The sequence below is a fragment of the Notechis scutatus genome, chromosome 2 (genome assembly GCF_049901735.1).
Source record: "Notechis scutatus isolate UNSWTSFEM ecotype Mainland chromosome 2, rNotScu1.2, whole genome shotgun sequence".
In the NCBI taxonomy this organism is placed as follows: domain Eukaryota; kingdom Metazoa; phylum Chordata; class Lepidosauria; order Squamata; family Elapidae; genus Notechis; species Notechis scutatus.
In genome coordinates, this window is record NC_142010.1 from 75750292 (window position 1) to 75772898 (window position 22607).

Below are 22607 nucleotides of genomic sequence, written 5' to 3' on the forward strand. Positions count from 1 at the left end.
CAGAAGAAAATCGCATCCTAGACCTCTTCTGCTGTAACGGAATACAGCCAGTTCTCAACTTACGACCACAATTGAGCCCAAAATTTTGGATGCTAAGTGAGTTTTGCCCCATCTTACAAGCTTTCTTGCCATATTTATTAATTGAATCACTGCAGTTATTAAGTTTTAGTAACACAGTTGTTAAGTGAATCTGGCTTCCCCATTGATTTTGCTTGTCAGAAAGATGATCACATGACTCTGGGACACTGCAACCGTCATAAATACGAATCAATTGCCAAGCATCTGAATTTTGATCGCGTGAGCATGGGGATGTTGCAAGGGTCATAACTATGAAAAATGGTCATAAGTAACTTTTTTCAGCACATTGTAATTTTTAATGGTCACTAAATGAACTGTTGTAAGTCAAGGACTACCTGTACCGTATATCTTTTAAGTAGGAATATGAATCTCTTAAGTAAATACGAAATCTCTTAAGTAGGAATATTTTTCAAATTTATCCAATAGAACAGGGGTGTCAAACATATATCATCACGTCGTCATGTGACGTATCACAACTCCCCCCCCTTTCATTAAAATGGGGGTGGGAGTGGCCGGTGTGTGATGCATCCGGCCCACGGGCTGTGAGTTTGACACCCCTGCAATAGAAGAAAACCTATTTAACTGGAGATTACCAGGGAAGCAATGATTCCACTGAGAGCAGAGCTAACAAATAACAGATAATCAGAGTTGGAAGGGACCTTGTAAGTCATCTAGTCCAACTTCCTGCCCAAGCAGGAGACCCTACACCATTTCTGACAGATGGGAATCCAATCTCTTCTTGAAAGTTTCAAGTGATGGTGCTCCCACAACTTTTGAGGGCAAGCCGTTCCATTGGTTGATTGTTCTCACTATCAGAAAGTTTCTCCTAATTTCCAGGTTAAATCTCTCCTTGTTCAGTTTCCATCCATTATTCTTTGTCTGACCTTCAGGTGCTTTAGAAAATAGCTTGACCCCCTCCTCTCTATGGCAGCCCCTCAAATATTGGAACACAGCTATCATGTCTCCACTGGTCCTTCTCTTCACTAGACTAGCCATGCCCAGTTCCTGTAGCTGTTCTTCATATGTTTTAGTCTCCAGTCCCCTAATCATCCTGGTTGCTCTTCTCTGTACTTTTTCTAGAGTCTCAACATCTTTTTTATAATGTGGTGACCAAAACTGGATGCAGTACTCTAAGTGTGGTCTTACTAAGGCCACACTTAGTAAGTAGAGTGGTATTAGTACCTCACTTGATCTTGATTGTATCCCTCTGCTAATGCAATTTGGGATTGATTAGCTTTTTTGGCTGCTGCTGCACACTGCTGGCTCATATTTAGCTGGTTGTCCACTAAGACTCCAAGATCCCTCTCAGAGTTACTGCTATTAAGCCTGGTTTCACCCAGTCTGTATGTGTATTTTTGGTTTTTCTTGCCTAAGTGGGAATTTCTATATTTAATTTCATTTTATTAGATATGGCCCAGTGTTCTAGTCTGTCAAGATCCATCTGGATCTTAAACCTATCTTCTTGGGTGTTAGCTATTCCTGCCAGCTTAGTATCATATGCAAATTTGGTAAGTTCCCCTTCTATTCCTTCATCTATGTTGTTAATGAAGATATTGAAGAGTACTGGGCCTAAGATGGAACCTTGTGGCACCCCACTGCTTACTTCCCTCCATGTAGACTTAAACCCATTAAGGACTACTTATTGAATACGGTTTGTCAGCCTGTTGCGAATCTATCTAGTAGTGGTGCTATCTATCCCACCTTTTTCTAGCTTATCAAAAAGTAGGTTGTGGTCTACTTTGTCGAATGCCTTGCTGAAATCTAAGTATATTATGTCCACAGTATTTTGCTGGTCTACTAATTTAGTCACTATGTCGAAGAATGAAATAAGATTGGTTTGACATGATCCATTTTTAACAAACCCTAGTGCTGACTGCTAGTTATTACTTTACTTATTTCTAGATGTTGGCAGATCTGTTTTTTTATTATTATCTTTTCCAGTATCTTCCCAGGTATTGATGTTAGGTTGATTGGTCTGTAGTTTCCTGGGTCTGTTTTTTTTTCTCCTTTTTTGAAGATAGGAACCACATCAGTTCTTTTCCAGTCCTCTAGTAGTTCCCTGGTGTTCCAGGATTTTTGAAAGATATGGTATCATGGTTCGGAGATGACCTCTGCCAGCTCCTTTAAAACTCTGGGATGTAATCCATCAGACCCTGGTGATTTGTGTTCATCAAGATCAGACAGGTGTTATCTTACTATTTTTTTTTTTTTTTGCTTATTTTAACTTTTATTTCTGGTCTGTCTACTACAGTTATGTTTTTGGTGGGTTGAGCTATAGTTTGTTTTTGCGTGAAGATGGATGCAAAGAATGAGTTAAGCAGCTCTGCTTTCCCTCTGTTGCCTGTTACTTCCTTGCCGTCTTCTCTCACTGCTGATGACCACTGGAATGGAATGAAGAGCCAGTGAATGACTTCTGAGAATTCCTCTCTGGATAAGAGAGAACTTGGGAAAACCCACGTACATTCTATGCAATAGCTTCTGGGAAAGTACTGCAAGATAGTGGTTTAATGGTCTGGGATCTGAGAGGTCACCATCTTGCTCTAAGCCCCATCTGGTGCTTTTATAGACACAGAATTCACAAGCTTCCTTTCTTAATCATTTATGGAAATTACTTGCTAACTGGTTTTTGGTTATTAGGAACCTTCCAAATGGCAAACTTCATTGCATTCTGTGAGTCTCTTTCTTAGTGAAAGAGATTTTATACAAGTTCATGGACTTATGCAAGTTCTTATTTTGGAATAAATAGGAAAAGGGTGATTAGAGTGCTGATTTTGGAAAGCTATAAACAAACTAGGGGATGGATCTGAAATAAGATTTTGAAAAAAATAAAATAATTCTTCCTGTGGGAAAAGTGGTAGTTTATAATTCTATTGGAAAAAATAAAGATTTTGAAATTGAATTTTCCTGTGAGAAAATGCTGTTGATTAGGGAAAAAAAACCTAATAATATTGGGCTTTGAAGGTTGTACATTAATAGGAACAGTCAGAAATAAAGATTAATTAAAGGAGAAGAGATCTACTAATATAGAATAGGGCACAATATGATTTTGAATGAATTTAAGGATATATGGGAACAATGCACTCAGAAGTTACTCTTAAGATTGTCTGCTATCATAAAACTGGATTTAAAAGATGTTATAGAAAGGGTACACATTTTACTGGCTAAGACTGAGGTTGAGGCTGATTTAAATATGAATTTAAAAATGAAAGGTTACAAGAACAATATAGATAAATAAGTTACACTGTATATTTAAATTAAATTGTCTGATTTCTTAATAATGAAATGGAATATATGAATAGAGAGCCAGAAGAGTGACTGGGGTAACTTTATTATCATGGATTTACAAAGGAGATGTGTCAAAGGTTTGAAGGGTATTTTGGAATGAGATGAAGAAAAAAATGAAAAGAAATTAAAAGCTGTTCTTTTCACAACAATTAAATGAATTGTTCTATTATGTACTGAAACTCTTTAGCAGAAGTAGAAGCCATTGAAATGAAAACTCTTCCTTCCCAAATTCCCTACTTGATAAACCTGATCTACTTCCCTCTGCCCCTCCCTCCCCTGTCCCAAAATTGGCAGGACAATAAGATTAAAAACATGATTGTACTCGTAGAAAGGAATAATTTGTTCTAGAGGCACACTCTGCTTCCATAAAGCTTATTACTGATCAGGAAAACATTTACATTTCGGGTGTGAAGAATATGTTCTCTGTAGTCATTTGAATATTTTCAGATAATACTTGTAAGCGGATGGATTTATTTACTGTAGATATATTCTAATATACTAATCTGGGTGCCAAGGACTTTTCTGTGTTTTAGTGATGAAAAAGACCAAGCTTGGCTGGAGGATTGATTTTTTTTCATGTCATCTTTGTTAATTATCTTTTATTTCCAGGATTACTTTTCTTGAATTTCAGATAAGAATTTTGATTATGTCCGTGCATATATTTATACAATTGTCTGGCCTGGGAAGGGTTGTTTGTTTTTTTTTACATTGTCAAATGCCAGTTCTCAAAGATGTGCAGGTTCATTTAGGACATGAAAATGTATCACTTTTCAAATTTTATTATTGCACATCTGCCATTGTCACGGACACATTTAATGCATCTAAAAAACCCACTAAAATTTAGTTAATTCTGAATTAACTAAAATGATAGAATCATAGATTTGGAAGAATTCATAGAATTTTGCTCCGTGGGACTTTTCCCCCCAGACATTCTTGTAATTTAAATCCATTATCCTGCCCTCTGAGAGGATTCAGGATAGATTATAGCCACCATTGTTTCAAGTAGTTGGGGACTAGTATCCTATTCCCTTTGATCTTTGTTCTAAAAACTAAACATTCTTTGTTCACTTTCTCTTTGATGGACTCCCGATCATCTTCTTCGTCTTCTCTGAATCCTTGCATTTAACTGAAACCTTCCTTAATGCTGTGTTCAGAACAATGCATATTGTACAATCTAACCAAAATAAATCAAATTTACTTCACTGAATAAAGTCAAACAATGACTTCCTGTGATTTGAAAAAAATCTCTCAATGTTGATGGAACCTAAAGCTATCTTTTTGCAACTATTGATAATGACTTTTCCAATGTCTGTTTCATAAGTACTATTGTCAAGTCAGATTTCCTACATTCATTTGGTTTCATTTGATTTCTGTTTCTAGGAGCATTGATTTGTTATATTTCATTATTTTAATATATGCCACTTTTCTAGCCTACCATTCTGATATTTATTTTTTTATTAGACCACCCCCAATTGGGTCATTCTTCTTTTCACATATAACCCTAACCCTGTGCCATTTACTGTCCCCTCATGACTCTTGGGTGAATCCTGATAAAGCATCCATCTCCTCCTCTTCCTCCTCCACCACCACAATCACCACCACCACCACTAACCTAGGGAGCTCCCATAGACTTTTGTTGGGGGAGGAGGGATATACGGAGCTGTGAAGCATGAGGAAATCTTCACCCATCCTCCCCATTCTTGTGTGTCACCAAAGGCCCCCTCCCTACAAGGAAGACGAGGGCTCTTCAGTTGATCTGAGTCACTCCCTCCTTCCCTCCTTTCCCCACTGGTCACTGCCATTAAGAGATTTCAGATTTCAGTCTCTTTGAGTATAATTTTCAGGCTTCTGTATTCTTTTAGTTATCCTGCCACACAGCTCACATTCAGCAAGTGTCGTAACTAGAATGTTTCATATTGTGATGAAAACTAAATAAATAAATAGACCTAAAATGTGACACTATAGATGAACTAAAATGATATTGTGATCAAAATAATGGCAACAAAATTAGTAATGTATAAATAATATGTATGTTATTTGTGTCAACTTATAAAACATTTTTATTACACATTTTATAGTTGCCAACAGAAAGAAGTGGAGGGGAGTTTCAAAGAACAGGCAGCAGTGTGGAATCGAAAGTACATTCCATTCATATTTTCTTCAGAGACTGATTAGATGACTGAAGCTTCTGCTGTGAAAAAATCTAATTGGAGAACATGATTGATGACTCTTGGCTATGGATATATATTATATATAATTAAAAAAAACTAAATATATTATATAAAGTCTCACAATCTATAAAAAAAATAACTAATTGAAAAGCAAATTAAGGTTAATCCAGCAAAAATGTTCTTGATTAATTAATATTAATTACTGATAATTATGACATTGTTTTCAAAGTGCTTAAAATTCAGTTCCTTTTAATCTTCTTTAGATTCTTCACAGGTATTCGTGTTAGACTGACTGGTTCACTGTCTCCTTTTGTTTTTGTTTTGTAAATGCAGTCTTCTCAAAGTGGTCCAGTTGGGCTATAAGTTCTCTTGGAATCTGTTCTTCTGGTTCTGGAGACATAAACCAATTAAAGATAAATATGGATTCTCCTTTACAAATTTCTGTCACACTGAAATTTTAATTCTGCTTTTCACAAACATATAATAACATACTGGTAGGTATTCTCAGAGAAGAATGAACCAACATAAAAGTAATCCCACCTCTTTTTTTGTTATTTGTCAGCTTTTTGCCATTTCTGCATAGTGATTCTTTTCCCTTACTTTTATCTTAAATTCCTGAAACTCCTCCCCACCTTCTTGTTTTTAGAGATATTTCTCAACCTGAAATCTTTCTGTGTTTTAGCATTTATAAGATATTCAGTCAACCAATCAATCACATTTCTATACTGCCCATGTCACCAGTGACTCTGGGCAGCTTGCAATAAAAAAACATATCATAGTATAAAAGTGTGTATAAGAACAAAGTTAAAAACAAGATTTAAAGAGCATAAGTAGGGTTATAGTATTAAAACTTAAAAAATTTCAAAGATGGAAAGGTGGAATTTCAAAGGTAGGGGAACATCATCATGATACCAATCACCCCTACAATTGCATGTCACTCTTTGATTCCCCCCCACTCCCCGTCCCCCTGTGCCAAATGGCAAAGCAAAGTCTTGCACTCTTTCTGAAGGTCAGAAGAATGGAGGGGGGCACTTCCACTTCAAGGGTAAGATGTTTTATCTAGTATTCTGGGATACTTTTCTGTAATCATCCTAATTTTCTTTCCTCTGCCTTTTGGGAGTTTTCATATCTTCATTAAACTTTCTACACAACCAAATTGTTATCTTCTGATTTCATTTTTTTCCCACTGGAAAAAAATTCTGTTTTAGAAATTCGACTAATACACTTGATAAATTTCAACTCAGGTAACTATGACCTTTTTTTTTCCAGTGCAGAAACATCAAGTGGCTTTCTCATTTGAGCACAAGAAGAAAAAGGTCTCTCTTAGCAACCATGAATTCTAGCAAAAATGACCAGCTGATGAAAGCTTGCTCCAGGCATTCTGAAAAACAGCAAGGTTCTACTTGCAGCCAGAGCAAATGAGTGCGAGATAATTAACCCTATATATTATCTTTAATGTACAGAGACAATTACTTGTAATGGGCAGTTTCTGCTAGCCTGATCAACTTCACCATAATTAAATATTGTAAAAGAATAGGCCTTAATATAGGACTATAGGAATTTCCTGTAATTTCAGTGATATTCTCTTTGCGTCTGCAAATGGCTATGTTTGCATGAGACACTAAGCCACAGACTAGACACCATGTTTTATCCCAACATGTTGTCCAAACTCAGCCAGTGTGATTAGGTAATAATAGAATAACAAAGTTGGACAGGACCTTGGAGGACTTCTAGTCCAAGTGCCTGCTCAAACAGGAGACACTTATACCATTTTAGATGAATGGTTGTCCAGTCCCTTTTTTAAAAACCTCCAGTGCTGGAGCATCCACAACTTCTGAAGGCAAATTGTTCCACTGGCTGGTTGTTCTTACTGACAGGAAATTTCTCCGTACTTCTAGGTTGCTTCTCTGTTTGCTAAATTTCTATCCATTGCTTCTTGCCTTGCCTTCTGATGCTTTGCAAAATAGGATGACCCCCTCTTTTTTATGCAGCCCCTCAAATATTGGAACACCACTATCATGTCACCCATAGTTCTTCTTTTCACTAGACTGTGCATACCCAATTCCTGCAACCATTGTTCATTTGTCTTAGCCTTCAGCCCCGTCTCCCCCAAATCATCTTTGTCGCTCTTCTCAGCACTCTTTCCAGAGTCTCGACTCTTTTTTTCTACATGATGATGACCAAAATCAAATGCAGTATTCAAAGTGTAATCTTACCAAGGCATTATAAAGTGATAATATCACTTCTCGTGATCTTGATTCTGTCCCTCAGTTCATGCAGCCTGGGATGGCATTGGGTTTTTTTTTGGCAGCTGCAGAACATTGCTGGCTCACATTTAAAGGATCGTGCATTAAGACTCCAAGATCCCTCTCACAGTTACTGCTGTTGAGCCAAGTTTCACCTAGTCTATACCTGTATGTTTGATTTTTCTCTCCAAAGTGTAAAAGCTTTTTTTTTTCTATGTTGAATTTCATTTTGTTAGATAGGTTCCAGTGTTCAAGTCTGTTGAGATCTATCTGGTTCAGTACATTGTGAGAATTTATTTAGTGAGTAAATCAGGGTTAGATCAAGTCATCCCAACACTGTCTCTATTTTTATACTATTGAATCACCATCTCCACCAGCTGCAAATACATTTGAGATAGAAGAATCTAGAAAGAGAGACACCGCAGTTGTGCTTTGTGGGTGAACCGGGACTGATTACCCAAAGTTCAAGAGTTAAAGAAAATTAAAATAGCAGCAAAATCCAAAGCAATAGGCCAGAAGCTCCACAAAAGTATGGGTGTGTTAAGAAAGATAGATATTTGTTCAGATTATTTTCTAAGCCCTAGTCAAGTTTTCTTTTCCTTTTTTGGTTCAACATGTTGTGATTGTTGTTTGTAACCCATGGTTTATAATTTATTATGCAAACCCAGCCATTTTAAAATTGTTCATGGCTTAGTACAATGGACAAGTCAAGTCATGAGATTAACTTAAAGCTTTATAAGTTTTAAATCTTTTGCGAAGAGTATGACGATACCTTCCTAGTAGTGATGTGTTGACAGAGACAAAGATAAGCCTTGAGCACTAGCTTCTTAATATACAGCTTGGACAAGATTACTCAGTGAATTAATATTATCAGATTAGCTTTCCTTTTCAGCATAAAATAATTATCCCCTGGCTATATAACAAGGCAGCTTTAATTGGTGCCTCAGATCATGTACCACTGATAAGTTGATCTAAATGTTTTTGCAACCTGGGGTTGTTGGGTGTTTGGGTATGAGATATTAATGCTGAAAACAATGAACAAATTGTCACTAGTTATATCACTTGCTATCAAGGAGAAAATTCCATTCTTTATATGTTTTCAGTGCTGATATACAGTAAACATAGAACTTTTATCTTAATAACTCAATATACCTGGCTAAATTCCACTAATGCCCTGAAATCTCTGCCCCTCTTTTATCTGAAATCAAATGTCAGGAATAAATTTTTGAGTGAAATAAAAATATTGTTTTCACTAATCAGAATACAATGCTCTTTTCTAATGCTTTAATTCTTCATTGCACTGCCCTACAAATTATAAGAATGATGTGGAAAAAGATAATATACTGGATATACAATTGAAACCAGTTGTTTTGATCCCTGAAAAGGATGTAGAAATATCAAACCAGAAGAATGATTTGCATAACTCTTTTAGTGGATTTACAAAGGAGATCTGTTAAAACTTTGTAGGGTTTGCTAAAAAGAGACAAAGACTGAAAAATCAAATTTGGGAATATTATTTGAAGGGATTAAAAACTGAGATTGTTAAAGTATAGGGAAGGAATGTAGCATTGGATTATTTGATGAAGATTAAAATGAATATATAGTTATTTCTGATAGTCCTTACTAGACTTTTGCTCACTAGGAACAAATTATGAGGTTTTATGTTTCTGTTTACTGTCAAGAGATAAGGTATAGGAAAAAGCAACCATTTTAAAGAGATGGTAATAAACCGTCAAAATGGTTTTAATAGTAAAGATGAGGGGGAAAGTTACTTCTTCACATTTTTTTCTTCCGTTTTTCTCCTTTTTTCTTTTCTACATTTTCAATTTCATTTTGTATTTCTGATTGTTTGTATTAATTTCTATTTTTTAAACTGTAATCTTCAATAAAATTATCTTTAAAAAGTGAAAGCAATATCAATATGCATATTGTTGTGGAACATTTTTTAATGTCCCATGTAGCTTTTTCTCCAGTAATATCACACTACTAACTAAAGCCTACAAAACATTTGCTAGACCAATACTTGAACACAGCTCATCAGTCTGGAACCCGCATTACATATTTGATATTAATACAGTTGAGAAAATCCAGAAATATTTCACAAGAAGAGTTCTACACTCCTCTACTCATAGCACAATACCTTATGCCACCAGACTTGAAATTTTAGACCTAGACAACCTAGAACTATACCGCCTTCGGTCTGATCTAAGTATACCCTGTTTCTCCAACAATATGGCCTCCCCCAATAGGAAGTCCCAGCATGTTTTATAGGCATGAAATGAAATTAAGCCCCTCCCCCAAATTAAGGCCTATATTAAAACATGCGAAATGGGGGGAATGGTGGGGGCTTGCCGTTAGGAAGTACTTTTGTTGTACACCGGATATGGTGCTGCCTGCGTTGACCCCAATATGAAGTGCCCCACCAACGCCAAGGTCAACATCCAAGCCATCGCTGCCCGCCCGCCCAAAGATGCAAGGGGGAATTAAGTCAACCGAAAAGATGGCCTAGCCATTTTTTCGGGCTCAAAAAAAAAGACCCGGCCTTATTATATGAGAAACACGGTAGTACATAAAATTATCTATTGCAATGTCCTACCTGTCAATGAATACTTATTTATTTATTTATTTATTTATTTATTTATTTATTTATTTATTTGATTTGATTTGCCAATTGTTTACAAGATAATAAGTATAAGTGTATACATAGTTGTGAATACATGAAATGGGTACATATAAGAAAAATAAAAGAGGAATAAGAGAAACAATAGGACAGGGACGGTAGGCACGTTGGTGCGCTTATGCACGCCCCCTACAGACCTCTTAGGAAAGGGGTGAGGTCAATAGTAGACAGTCTAAGGTTAAAGTTTTTGGGGTTTGGGGAAGAAACTACAGAGTCGGGTAGAGTATTCCAGACATTGACCACTCTATTGCTGAAGTCGTATTTCCTGCAGTCAAGTTTGGTGCGGTTAACTTTGAGTTTGTATCTATTGTGTGCTCTTGTGTTGTTATGGTTGAAGCTGAAGTATTCATTGACAGGTAGGACATTGCAATGTATGATTTTATATACCATGCTTAAATCAGACCGAAGACGGCGTAATTCAAGGTTTTCTAGTTCTAGAATTTCAAGTCTGGTGGCATAAGGTATTCTACAACGAGTAGAGGAGTGGAGAACTCTTCTTGTGAAATATTTCTGGACTTTCTCAATTGTGCTAATATCAGATACGTAATGTGGGTTCCAGACTGATGAACTGTATTCGAGTATTGGTCTAGCAAATGTTTTGTATGCTCTGGTTAGTAGTGTGATATTACCAGAGAAAAAAGCTACGTAGGATTAGGTTAACAACTCTTAATGCCTTTTTGGCTATGTAGTTGCAGTGGGCTCTAGCACTTAGATCATTAGAGGTGAGTATTCCAAGGTCCTTTACAGAGCTTCAGCTTCAACCACAACAATACAAGAGCACACAATAGATACAAACTCAAGGTAAACCACACCAAACTTGATTGCAGGAAATACGATTTCAGCAACAGAGTGGTCAATGTCTGGAATACTCTACCTGACTCTGTGGTTTCTTCCCCAGACTCCAAAAACTTTAACCTTAGACTGTCTACTATTGACCTCACCCCTTTCCTAAGAGGTCTGTGGGAGGCGTGTGCATAAGCGCACCAACATGCCTACCGTCCCTATCCTATTGTTTCTTTTTTTCTTATTTGTATCCATTTCGTGTACTCATAATCATGTTTATACTTATACCTGTTATCTAATAATTGCTTGACTAAATAATAAATAAATAAATAAATGTGCCAAATTCATAAGAGTTAGATGTTCTATTTTGCAGTAGATCATCTCACTTAAGAAGAGTGGCCCCATTTCACCATTCTTCCAAACTGCTGTGTTCAGGTAGAAAACAACACGCCCAAATTCAAACCCAACTATTATTTTTGAAAACATTGTTAATTGAGACTGCTGACAACAGCTCCAGTTCTTTCAAAACTGTATGAGATCTATTGCATCATAAGCTATAACTAATGTACAGAATGCATGCTGGTGTCTGTTCCATTTCCTTTCCCCATCACACACCTGTGCATTAATTAATAAATAAATGCATTCATTCATTTATTCATTCATTCAATCAATCAGTCAATTTCTATAGCTACCCATCTCGACCAATAACTCTGGGTGGCATATAATTCTAATGTATATAATTAATGTGTACATCTTAAAAGTTTTGCCTTCCTTTCTGACACTCAAAATTCCATAGACATGGAACATACTACGTTTACATTGGGATCTACCAGTTAAGGCAGGGGTCTTCAAACTTGACAGTTTTAAGACTTGTGGACTTCAACTCCCAGAATTCCTCCTCCCATCATGTTAGCTCAGGAATTCTGGGAGTTGAAGTCCACAAGTCTTAAACTTGCCAAGTTTGAAAACGCTTGAGTTAAGGAATGCACATTGCACCTGATGTGATGCTTTTTGAGCTATATATGACTAGTGAGACATTTCACTTGGTTTTCTTTTTACCTCACACTGCTTGGTAGTAGCCACCCCTTTTCCTAGAAGGACAAGAATAAAGTGACCTAATACAGACGTTGATCATGGGTGAAGAGGAAGAGGTAACCAGTCGTGGGATTCCACATTTCCCCCTCCCCCACCGGTTCTATGAGAGTGCGCTTCATATGCCTGTACTTCTCCAGATGCCTGCATTTCATGCTATAAAAAGTGCTACAGTGAGTGAGGAATTCCATCATGATCGCTTTCTTTGGGACTTAACTGAAGGGAGGAAAGTCAGAGAGGCTGCAGATCACTCAAAAGATGACTGGATAAAACAATGAACTGACAGATTCCCTTAGCACCTTAATAAAATATAGTGACAGTTCAAAATTAGAATGGCACTGAAAAAAGTGACTTATGGACTGTTTTTTATAGTTATGACCTTTGTAGCATCCCCCATGATCATGGGATCAAAGTTCAGACGATTGGCAACTGGTTCATATTTCTGATGGTTGAGATATCCCAGGATCATCTGATCCCCTCTGTGACCTTCTAACAAGCAAAGTCAACGGAGAAGCCAGGTTCACTTAACAACTGGGTTACGAACTAATCAACTGCAGAGATTCACTTAACAACAGTGGCAAGAAAGGTCACCAAATGGAGCTAAAGCTCACCTCACAAATATCTCACTTAATGGGCTCCATTGTAAGTCGAAAACTACTTGCATAGGCCAGAATCTGCACCCTGCATCATGAATGTTACATCTAGATTTAATTCAGTTTTAGATCACATTGTGTGCTGAGATGACCTGCATTTTAATATGACTCTGGATCCATTTCTTCAGGGGGCAGATGCCCATGTTCTGGGAATGGCAAGAAGAGGAAGGGATGATAGAAGGGAAAAAAACAGTAATTAAAGGTTGCAAGAGAGGATGAAGTCCCCACTCCTACTCCATGTTGACATTTGAAGGGTGTTTACCTACTGTAGTTAATAATATAATGGATGGGTGGGAAACAGAACCTGCTAATGACATACCAAAACTGAAATGCTGACAAAGAATGTTATAGTTCATGCTTCAAGAAATGACACCAACAATGCATTTCGGCTAAACTTCTTTTTTTTTTTTTTTTAAGCAAGTTTTATTAATTTCAAAAAACAAACAAATCATCATCAACCATTACATATTTGAACCTTTTTCCATTATAGATTTAACAAGTCAGATAAAACCTTATCTTATACAATACATTTCTATATTATTTCATCTATTTCTTTCTGACTTGATTATCGTCACTCTCTTTCTATGTTTCTACAAGGTTTCACCAATACTCTCAAAGACATAAACAGACGCAAACATACATATAAAAAATCTTTTAGTAAAGTAACTTGGCCCCAGGTACCTCTCTTTATATGGGCTTTAATTATATTCATGTTCATCTTACAGATCATTACTTATTTTATTTACCATTCTGTATCTTCTATATAAACTTCTCCACACATTTCACTCTTCATAATTCTATCTTATTCAATCCATCTTAATTTAAATCATTATATTTGTATCTTTTGCCCATCCTTTATTATCCCTCTATCTCATTCCTTATAATGAAAAAAAAAAGAATTTCTCCTGAAATCACTAATCAGAGTATGATGCCTTTCTATCCTCTCCCTAAATTAATTAGATTAACATTTAAAATAACACCTAATACCCAATTTGATTCTGCTTGGTACATTCTATCTACTAATTTTTACTTTTAGTAACAATAAAAACAGAGTAAAAAATCAAAAATGTTTAAATACATAATATCCTCCTAAATACGTAGTTAAATAATAAATCTAAATAATAAATCTTATAGCATTCTCATTGCCTTTCCCTTCAATATTTTATTACATTTTAAAAATCAATCATTATTAAACATTTCAACATTTTAATTTCTTATTAACTCTTAAGCCATTCTAATTTTCTATTTCTAATACAAATGTTACAATACCATCTTGTGTACCTTGCAGAATCTTTTTTTTAAAAAATTATGCTTTACCCATTATCCCTAAAAAGACTCCTCTTTTCCCATCTAATTTTAAAACTTTGTGGCTTTTCTCCGCCTTTCCCCTTTCTTTCTTCCCCCACCAAATCTTCCTAACCCCCTTCTTCTAACCTCTGTCTTGCCGGCATCCCTTCTCTGTTGTATTCCCTTTTTCTCTTGTTTGCTATCATTGTATTTATTTTGCATCATATTTTTCTCTTTCTTAAATGTTTTTTTAGATCTTAAATCCTTCATTTTCCTCGCTTTCTTCCTTCCTTCTTTCTTAGATGAATTTTGGGATTCATTGAAGATGGCGTCTTCATCTTCTTCTTGTTGTTCTTCAGCTTCCATCTGTATTGTCTGTTCATAGTTAACCAACGCCATTTCTAAAAAAAGAAAAAGCTTTTTCCATACCATCTTTACAGGCTGCTTTTGTTTGCTCATATTCATCCCTCAGTTCCTCAAAGAAAAAGCCATTATAGATCTTTTCTTTTCTTTTTCCCTCTTTCTTCTCACACCAACCAAAATATTCCAAAAGAAAAATAAGACAATCCCAAAGTCCACAATCCTCAATCAATCCAAGCCAAGCCAAAATTCCCCCTTTCTCTTCCAGGGGTAGTATCAGACAAAGGAAAAAGAAAATTCAAATCTGTGTTTTGAAGCCTTATTAAGATTTTATTTCTGTTTTCAAATCCTTAAGGCATCTCCTCCAACAAAATCCAACCAGATAAATATATTTTTTGTCCTCTCCTTCCGACTTATCCCAAAAGCTAGTTTTACCTGAAAAAAAAACAGGTTTCTCAATATCCATTTATTAATTCCGTCGGGGAGAGTAAACTTTCCTTTCAGCACCTCAGAATTGCCGCTTATTTTCTCTTGTGGAAAGAATCATCCAAAAAGCCATCATTTTCAGGAATTAAATTAAATATATCTTAGAGTCCTGGGTCGACCAAGAAGACTTTCACTTTTAAAAACTTTCACCTCTTCCTCCAGCGCATACTTGCCCAGCTGCCGGCTTCTTTGTGGCGGCCATTACGGACCGCCGCTGCACAAATCTTGGTAAAGGAGGTTCTGCCGGCTAGGGAGGGGTCTGCAGCACCCCCAAACCCTTTCCCGGATCCCCCTACCTTCAGCTGCCCCTGCAGTGGCCTTGCTCCTCACCCTTTCGGATCGGAGCCCCAAAAACGGCTAGCGGCGGCAGGATCGCGCAGCTTCGCGAATCCCTACCGCTCGCAAAGCCGACAAACCGGAAATCCCCATTTCGGCTAAACTTCTTTATTTTTATTCAGAGGATAATTTCAGGCAAATAAGAAAGAGCCTCTATACGTATACAGATAGTCCTCAACTTACAACCACAATTGAGTCCAAAATTTCTGTTGTTAAGTGAGACATTTGTTAAGTGAACCTTAGCCCCATTTTATGATCTTTCTTGCCTCCGTAGTTATGTGAATCACTGCAGTTTATTTTATTTTTATTTATTTATTTTATTTTGTCAAGCAATTATAAGATAACAGGTATAAGTATAAACATAGTTATGAATACATGAAATGGATACATGTAAGAAAAATAAAAGAAACAATAGGACAGGGATGGTAGGCACGTTGGTGCGCTTATGCAAGCCTCCTACAGGCCTCTTAGGAAAGGGGTGAGGTCAATAGTAGACAGTCTAAGGTTAAAGTTTTTGGGGTTTGGGGAAGAGACCACAGAGTCAGGTAGAGTATTCCAGACATTGACCACTCTGTTGCTGAAGTCGTATTTCCTGCAATCAAGTTTGGTGCGATTTACCTTGAGTTTGTATCTATTGTGTGCTCTTGTATTGTTATGGTTGAAGCTGAAGTATTCATTGACAGGTAGGACATTGCAATATATAATTTTATGTACTATGCTTAGATCGGACCAAAGGAGGCATAGTTCTAGGTTTTCTAGGTCTAGAATTTCAAGTCTGGTGGCATAAGGTATTCTGCAACGAGTAGAGGAGTGGAGAACTCTTCTTGTGAAATATTTCTGGACTTTCTCAACTGTATTAATATCAGATATGTAATGCGGGTTCCAGACTGATGACCTGTATTCAAGTATTAGTCTAGCAAATGTTTTGTATGCTCTAGTTAGTAGTGTGCTATTACCAGAGAAAAAACTAAGCAGGATTAATGCCTTTTTGGCTATGTAGTTACAGTGGGCTCTAGCACTTAGACCATTAGAGATGAGTACTCCAAGGTCCTTGACAGAGTTTGGATCATCAGCAAGGTCTTGACTATTCAGCTTGTATTTTATTTTCTGATTTTTTTTGCCAATATGTAAGACAGAGCATTTATTTGTTGAAATTTGAAGTTGCCATTTGTTTGACCATTCTGATACATAGTCAAGGTCTTTTTGAAGGGCAGCAGTATTGTCAGTAGTGTTGAATAGCTTTACATTATCAGCAAAGAGAATGCAGTTGCTCTTAATATGATCACAGAGGTCATTTATGTAGAGTATGAAAAGAGTTGGTCCTATAACACTGCCTTGGGTGATACCACTGTTGACAGGTATAGAATGTGATAGGATGCTACCCATTTTGACCATTTATTGCCTGTTTGACAGGAATGCCTCTATCCAGTTATGCAGGTGTCCAGAGATACCATAAGATTTTAGTTTTAGGAGTAGTTTGTCATGTACCACTGAATCAATTGAGTCTATTGCTTTGCCCTGGTTGAGTTGTGTAGTCCATATGTTTTTGCAGTGTAAGAGTTGCAGATTACATGATAGTTTTTTTCTGAAACCAAATTGTTTGTTAGAAAGTAGGTTGTTTGTCTCTAAATGGAGGATAATGGATTGGTTAATAATTGATTCCATGACTTTACAGGTGACGCAGCATAAAGAGATTGGTCTGTAATTTTCAACTAGGCTGGGGTCTCCCCTTTTGAAGATGGGGATGACCGTGGCTTGTGACCATAGTTTTGGCAAGGAGCTGGTCCTGAAAGATTTTTCAAAGATTATGCTTAGAGGTTCAGCTATGGCAGTGGATAGCTTTTTTAAGAAGTAGGCACATATTCTGTCCAGTGCAATAGATAGAGATGGTTTTAGATTGCGTAGTGCTTTTTAAACATTGTCTTCAGTAAAATTGATATGTATTAGATCATTGTAGTTGTCTGTGGTTCGACTAGGAAATACTGGGCATGATCCATTGCTGTTTACAAATACTGAGCCAAAGAATGTGTTAAAGAGGTTGGCTTTAATGGTGTCTTTGTTGCAGTCTTTACCATTAGGTCCTTTCAGGGGTGGGACCTTGAGTCTTTTAGTTTGTTGTTTACAAGACTGGAGAAAGTGCGGGTGGAATTGGTGCATAGAAGGTTTTCCTCTTGTTTAATGTGATAATTGGTGCATTCAGTCTTTATCTGGTGGCATACATTTTTGTATCGGCTTTTGAAGTTGGCAACATGACCAGATTTGTTTTTCTGCTAAAAGTGATTTCTTTTTGGATTGAAGCTTCCTTATTGTTATGGGTAATTTGTTTTTTCTGGTTTTGGAAATTGTTATTGGTACATATAGTTTGACTACTCTTTTGACTTCAAGTAAAAATATGTTGTAATGGTCTTCAACAGTATTGCATCCATGGAATAGAAGTTGCCAATCAAGAGATGAGAAATTGTTGTCTATAAAATCATAGTTGCCTTTTTTGAAGTTATAATTGGGAATCCCGTCATTATGATGATTTTTGTGTGGACATATGTTGAGGCAAAAGTCAATCATGTTGTGGTCACTGTTGGAAAAGGGCTCTTTAATTTGTAATCCATAAATTGAATTCAAACTATTGCAGAAGATGAGATCGAGGCAGTTGTTAAGTCTAGTATTGTTGGTTATTAGTTGTTCCAGTCCCAGATTTGTTACAGGATTGTAGAAGGTTGCATGTATGAGTTTATTTTTACACTCGTTTAGGGTCCAGTTAATATGAGGTAAATTGAAGTCACCAAGAAAGATAAAAGCATGTGGGCAGGATGTTGCCCATGTTAGTAGTGAATTTAACTTGTTTACATGTTCGATGTCATAATCAGGGGCCCTGTAACATAGTAAGAATCAAAATGTGATATTTAAGGACAGCTCACAGACGATGGTCTCAGGAATAGCAAGCTCCTGGGTAACTTGGATGTTTTTTGGATGTAGGGACTTTTTATAGAAGATAGCAACACCATCTCCTCTATGGATTTCATGATCTGATTGGTAAACATGATAGTCTCTTACTGTGGTAATGGAGTCAGGGAGAGATGTGTTGAGCCATGTTTCACAGACAAATATGATGTTGCATTTAGCCATATTTAGTAAGAGGAGAAATTCAGTTATTTTATTTACAAGGTTTCTTGCATTGAGTAACTTGCATTTAAGGCCAGTTGTAGTTTGAATTGAGGTAGTTAGGGGCATGCATGCCTAATTTTGAGTGATGGTGGATTGGATGAGGTAGGGTTGGATGCGGAGTTGCAGGTTGTGACTTTCTTTTGATGCAATCAGCACGGTAGTCAATGTACAGGTCCTTTTCTCAATTGTCTAGACGTTGTTTGAGTTCTGTGCAGAGTTCACAGAAGTGGATTTTTTTGCAGTATGGATAAGTCTGGTCTTGAGCAAAGTTTTTTATGGGTGGGATTGGTATTTTCAATGGCGTTTATTGTATGAATGAATATACGTTTGCTGGACTTGTTTTTGCAAACAATTCTACATAATCTTGACGCCACCGAGCTGTCATTGTATTTGAACTCAGGGCCATCTCTGGTTATTTCAATGATATCTTCAGGAGAGATGTTCGTTGTATTTTAGTTGCTTATGATATTGCAAACTTTGGTAATGTCGTCTGATTCGTTGGTGTCTTCAAGACCAAATAATGATATAATATGTAACAAGTAATTTATGATAACACCCAGAAACTTAAAACTGGTCACTTGCTCCACTCAGTCTCCATTGAAAAGCAAGGGCTGGATGTCTGATTGGATTTCTTGGCTAGGTCTGTTGGGGCTAATTATGTTTGATTTTTGTTTATACATGTGAATAAAAGACTGTTCCTACCCTGTTTGAAAAGGGGTTTGTTTTTACATACAAGTAAGCAGCTTATCATTACTTGCTAAGGCTGGGTCAGAACACAGAGTACCAGATCTCTGGGGCTCCTCAGAGGAAAAGCAGGAGTAATTTACCCAAGCAACTTGCAACCTTCTTTGCCTATTTCCCCATTGACTTTGCTTGTGGCAATTATGTGACACTGCAACCATCATAAGTGTGAGTGTCTAAATCACAATCACATCACCTTGGGATGTGCTATGATGGACAGAACTTTGAAGACCGGTCATAAGTGCCCCTTGTTCAGCAATATCATGAACTTTGAACAGTTGCTGACTGAGTAGTTATAACCTGAGGAGTACCTATAATCCTTCTGCTTCCTTATAAACCAAGCTATAAGGATTAAAAACCAAGCGCCATGACCTTGAAAGTAAGCACTATGAGGAATGTTTGAAAAATCTGGATATGAACCAAGGAAGATATAATAGTCTTCAAATATTGGAAGTGCTGTCACATAAAAGAGGAGAGAGCATAAAGAGAGCATAAATTTGCTCTCTGTTATCACAGACAAAAAAAACAAACATTAAAATTACAAGGAAGAAGCTTCAGGCAAGAACTGGAAGAGCTTCCTGGCTCTATGAGCTATCAGCCTGTGGAACAGGCTATTATATTAGTTCTTCACTGGAGGTTTTCAAGCAGGGTAGTCATCTGTTAATGATGCTAGAGCAGATCCCACATTAAGCAGGAATTTGGATTAGAAGACTTTTAAGACCTTCCCACTTGATGATTCTATGAATATTGGATCTGCTATGCTGATAAATACTATTTAGAGGAGAAATGATCCACAGGACAACATAAGCCTAACATAATATATTTGCTTGTGTATTACAATAATTTATTTCATTTATATCCCACCTTTAAAATGAAACAAGAATCAGATTTTATCACTGACTATTCTTCAAAGCCCAGCCAGAACCCAACTAAGGGACATAAGAATGACCTTGGGCAGAATTCAACTAGTAATTAATTTATCAAATGGATTTCAAACTAAATAGAATCATGACACTGAAATACCGTTGAAATATATTTTGAAGAAACTTCTCAGCTGATGAAAGCACCATCTAAGGGCTGTTCAGCACAATCATTTTGTTGTTGATCTATGATGTTCAAGTTGCCTTGGATTCCTAGAAATCACATAGATAGAATTTCTCCATGTCAATCTACCTCTAACTTGTTCTTTCAGATCAATGCATGCCTCACCCCTGTACTGTAACTGAGTCTATCCACCTTGCTGCTTGCTAGTTGTCTTCTTTTCTCTCTCCTTCTAATTTTCTCAGCATTAGAGCCTCTTTCAGTGACCTAGGTCTTCACATAAGGTGTCTGAAGTGGGATAATTTGAACTTGATTATCTGTGCTTCAAGTAGAGAATTCTGGGTTGAATCGTTTTATTGTACATCAAAATATTCCAGAAACCTGAAAAATAAATTAAGTAAATAAACATTGTCCAGATAACATATGATCAAGTATACAGTCAGAAATGATGTATTCTTTTCCCTCCCCTATTTTTCTCTGCTGCAAGTTTGTCCTGAGAAACTTATACCCTTCCTACAGTATTTCAATCATATTTTCTTGGCCACCTCCTCTGTCACCACCATTCAGACATCAACTTCCAGAGGGCTTAAGTTCATGGTGTAAATAATCAGAATATGATTGGACTAATTGCCTGCCAGGTCATTCCCATCTAGCTGACTTCTGAAAGGCTTTCTTTAACAAGGTAAGTATTCAGGTCGTCACTAATAGATTCCAAAGGGGTTGTGTTGTGTTCTGTTTTACAGTGGACAATGGCTGAGGGAGAAGCAAAAGAAACTATTAATTATTTTTTTTGCCGTGCTATAGAAGGGGTAAAGGGCTTTTGCCTCTTTGAGGACCCACAGATGCTATTGATGTGCAACAGGAAGCATTTGGTTTCTGGGAACTTGATTTTAATTACCTAGACGATGAGCTCTTGTACAAGATGGATTACACTGCACAAAGAATGGGACCATAGCAAAGCTGGTCAAGGGGGATTTAAGGTGGGAGTCAGAAACCCAAGTTGCACAAAAGGAATGCAAAACAAGAGAGACAGCGACTATACTTGGGCCTTAAAAAAAAAAGATTAGTAATGAGCAATAAAGAGTTCCACATGAGTTTGGATGCTTATCCTGGAATAAGCACCATATTCACCCCAAAGGAAGCAGGCAGGCAGGTAAGCAAGCAAGCAAGCAAGCAAGCAGAAGGATTCTTGGAGGCTGACACAGGGGTATGCTTTCCTGTTTCCATATCATAGCCATTCTCCAATAGAAGATAATATTTGTCATTTAGGGTTGAACTATGGGATCAATAGCAATAGCGCTTAGACTTATATATTGCTCCCCAGAGCTTTACTGGATTCTCTGAGTGATTTACAGAGCCAGCATATTGGCCCCAACAATCTAGGTCCTCATTTTACCAACCTCAGAAGGATGGAAGGTTGAGTCAACCTCGAGCCAGTCAGAATCAAACTCCTCACTGTGGGCTGAGTTAGCCTGCAATACCGCATTCTAACCATTGTGCCACCATGGCTCCTGGATCATTGGTACTCTCTGAGCTTGGTTGTTTTCTGGCAGACTTTTCATTACAGAACTAGTTAATATCATCAGTGCTAGAAGGAACTGGAGTTCGCTCTCATTTTATCTATTTGCCCTGTCAGTGTTGGTCGGAGTGGTCTTGATGGTTCCTTGATTGGGCTGTTGTTTGCTTCTTGATTGTTAGTCTAGTGTTAATCTTGGTGTTACTCTCTGTTCATCTGGGTGTTCATTGTTAATGAGATTAAGACAACTCAGACAAATTGGCCATCAACAAGCACACAGACATAAACAATATTTACATACCATTCAAAAGAGACAATCCAAAATTCAAAAAGGAAACAGAAAGACCAAAGCAGCTCCTCACCTGCAATCACTCCTTCTGTCCAACTGCAGGAATAAGGCGAAAAAACCAAGATCCTACAAAAACAGGGCTTTGTCTATGTTACATCTCATGCACTCGTACCAGCCTTACAAGGATAACATAACAAGGACAGGAAGTGGTGGGAAGTTGGCTCCCACCCACTCTACTTCTGGCATCAGTCCTGACTCATCACAGTTTGGGGAGGGGAACTAAACAGTGACAGCCATCCAGCCATTTGATTGGAGCAGCTGAGTTATGCCAATCCTGCATTAGCGTGGAGTTCTTTTTGCAGCATAAGAGAGCTTTCCACCTGGTTGTGCATGACCCTGGC

General features: G+C 37.2%; 1 long non-coding RNA gene across 1 annotated transcript; it reads right to left on the minus strand.

Moving 5' to 3' along the window:
• Window positions 1–5710: 5710 nt before the first annotated feature.
• On the minus strand, window positions 5711–20782 carry LOC148132090 (uncharacterized). Its single transcript, XR_015747576.1, has 2 exons — window positions 20534–20782; window positions 5711–5924 (listed from the first exon to the last, which is right to left on the minus strand). It is a non-coding gene; the product is annotated as an uncharacterized LOC148132090 (long non-coding RNA).
• Between the last annotated feature and the right edge of the window lie 1825 nt (window positions 20783–22607).